Here is a 3,006-nt window from a genome sequence, read left to right on the forward strand (position 1 = left end):
TTTACTAATGATAAACACTTTTGAGACGGCTCATAATTTTAGAATAGTCCTCTTCGTCTTACTTGGCATAAATTGTTCGCTGGCGTCCCAGCAGCTAGCTCCCTCAGTGTCAGCTTCTGCCATCGCACCACGCCAGTCTGCTGTTGTCCTAGCAGACCGAACGCACCGCACATCCACCTTCGGAACCACTCTCTGGCCAGTTAGCAACTGAGCCGAGCACTGTTTACATCGTGAAAGGAAAACTATGCAAAGATGTACACTCGAATGGTACGACTGAGTAGCACACACACAGTAATATCTGAGGAATGTCCTTCGACACGCGCAGAACGAAATTCTTCTCGCGAACGTACAGCGTCTCTGAAAAAAAATCTCGTGACTATATTCCGGCGTTACGGCCAGGTTCTCATACAAATGAGCAAAAAAGGGTACATTTGAAATTTTTTTTTGAGACAATGAAAATACATTCGAAGGATCTGTTTATGAATTACGAGTGATCATACTATGAGCTTAATTTTAGATTTTCAATAAAAAAATGGCGCCGGTAATTATGATTTGATCAAGGGCCTGCGAGACTGGAGTACGCAGAGTGCGTGCAGTGTTGCACCTCAGATGTTACCTGAATTCAAAAATGGGTAACATCAGTTGATACTACATTATTTCTCTGAAATTGAAAATGGATTACATCAGTCGATAATACATAAAATTTATGGGAGCGCATACCTAACCGCAATGAAACAACCTTAAATTTAACAATACAGTGCTAATTCGAACTTTGAGTTCAATTTTTGTGGGTTTGTTTCACTCTTTATGCCTACACAAAAATTAGTTAATATTAACAAATGTCATATTATAGCTATAAGTTCCTAAGAAAAGTGTTTACATTTAGGGGTCAGAGGTAGAAGTTAAGAGATCGAACCACTTTTAATTTATGCTGCATGCCGTTCTGAGAAAATCGTTACTCGAAAAAAAAGTGTTCAAAGTTTAGGGAAAACATTTAGTTACATTATTACTTCGACTTGCATGAACTGAGTGATACATATATATTTTCAATGTCAGTGAAAACGAATCTGAAGTCAGATTTTCAATATTCAAAACAGCTAATCCAATGCGGAGGGCAAACGATTATGTTTTGACCAATTTTTACCAAAAATGTATTTTCGTTATTTACTTTTAGTCTGCAATTCAAGGAGTATTTATCAACCCTTCCTCGAGCTCTGATTGTTCCTAGACAGCAACTTCCTGTTCTTCTTGGCAGGAAAAGCCGATCTGTCTAAGCTGGATATGCAGCACTTGGCAGCCTGCAGTTGATATTCGTCCGTATTTTCGGTGAGTATGTTTGCATGCATTCTGCAGTATGAATCATTTTGAGCACGTGCGACACGGGACGAGTTTTCATCTACATCTATATGGATACCCTGCAAAACACATGTAAGTGCCTGGCAAAGGGTTCATCGAATCACCTTCACAACTGATAATTAATTGAAACCCTCAACTGCCGACAGGTGTTGTTGATATACTTCGATGGGGACAGCTGAAAATGTGTGCCCCTACTGGGACTCGAACCCAGGATCTTCTGCTTACAAGGCAAACGCTCAATCCATCTGAGCTATCGAGGGCACAAATGAACAGCACGACTGCAGGAATTTATCCCTCGCACGCTTCCCGTGAGACTCACACCCCGAACCGCCCACAATCCGATTACGTAATGTACTTAATAGGTATTTGTCCATCCACTCATTACTGGCTCACACTAAGGTGACGATTCCCGTAAGATTTCCGGTAGCCTGTGCGCATTCGCACAGACGAAGGTCAATGGCTGGGTGACGTTTAACCATAGATATGAAGATAGTAACTGTTCTAGAAAGAACAGGCGCCACTGACGACCGTGCAGCTCTTCTAGAATACATGATAGACCGGCCGATGTGGCCGAGCGGTTGTAGGCACTTCAGTCGGGAGCCACGCGACCGCTACGGTCGCAGGTTCAAATCCTGCCTCGAGCATGGATGTGTGTGATGTCCTTAATTTAGTTACGTTTAAGTCGTTCTAAGTTCTAGGAAACTGATGACCTCAGATGTTAAGTCCCAAAGTGCTCAGAGCCATTTGAACCATCAGTCCGTATGTTTGCACACTACTTACAGTAACTTATGCTAAGGACAACACACACACAACCATGCCCGAGGGAGGACTCGAACCTCCAACGGGGGGAGCCGCGCGAACCGTGACAAGGCGTTGGACACATGGCGGGTACCCCGCGCGGCTCATGGCAGCCGTGACACTGCTTCAAACAATGGACTGTAGAAACTTTTGTAAAGCACGGATTAAAAAAAAAAAACCTTTCCGTTCCAGGAGTCTAGACAAGTACACCTTTAAAAAATGCAACTACAAAGAAATTGAATTTTCGAACGGGGCAGGGCTTAAAACTTTGAAGAGTTAAATTTTAATGGCCGTTCTCTTGTATGCAAATAGTTTCACAGTAGAAATTTCTCTAGTTTTATTTATTTATTTATTTATTTTTTGCTGTAGGTAAAGAAGGATAGGATTCTGAGAAGGGGGAAAGGGGGGGGGGGGAGGAATCTCGCCTCTCCCACCTTGGAATTCTCAGTACAGAATTTTTATTCATTACGAGATTCTCAGCCACTTGCAGAAGTGATTTCGCGTGATTCTGCAAAACTTTTCCTTTAGCCAATCGTAGCAACTATAGGATTCCGTTCCTGCTGCATGACATGTCTCGGAACTTAAACTGACCAACTTATTTGCATAAAGAGCTAGCTTATCATCCGCTTCTTTACTTACTTAGACCGTTCATGGTCTGCAAAGCATTTTTTCTTTAATCGTTTTTTTTATGTCTTTTATAAACTGCAACACTTTCTAAACTTTTCTAAACTTAACGCCGTTGAAGCATGGTCTTTTGCTGAATGACCAAAAAGCAATGCTGACAGCTGGGGTCCAAGGTTTTTGTTAATCAAGCCGTTTGTATTCTTGTTTGTATAACGCATATTTCTTTAT

General features: G+C 41.8%; 1 non-coding gene across 1 annotated transcript; it reads right to left on the reverse strand.

Annotated features, from left to right (window-relative positions):
* Nucleotides 1-1,542: 1,542 nt before the first annotated feature.
* Trnat-ugu (transfer RNA threonine (anticodon UGU)) lies at nucleotides 1,543-1,617 on the reverse strand. Its single transcript has one exon. It is a non-coding gene; the product is annotated as a tRNA-Thr (tRNA).
* Between the last annotated feature and the right edge of the window lie 1,389 nt (nucleotides 1,618-3,006).

Source organism: Schistocerca gregaria, unplaced genomic scaffold, assembly GCF_023897955.1.
Source record: "Schistocerca gregaria isolate iqSchGreg1 unplaced genomic scaffold, iqSchGreg1.2 ptg000723l, whole genome shotgun sequence".
In the NCBI taxonomy this organism is placed as follows: Eukaryota; Metazoa; Arthropoda; class Insecta; order Orthoptera; family Acrididae; genus Schistocerca; species Schistocerca gregaria.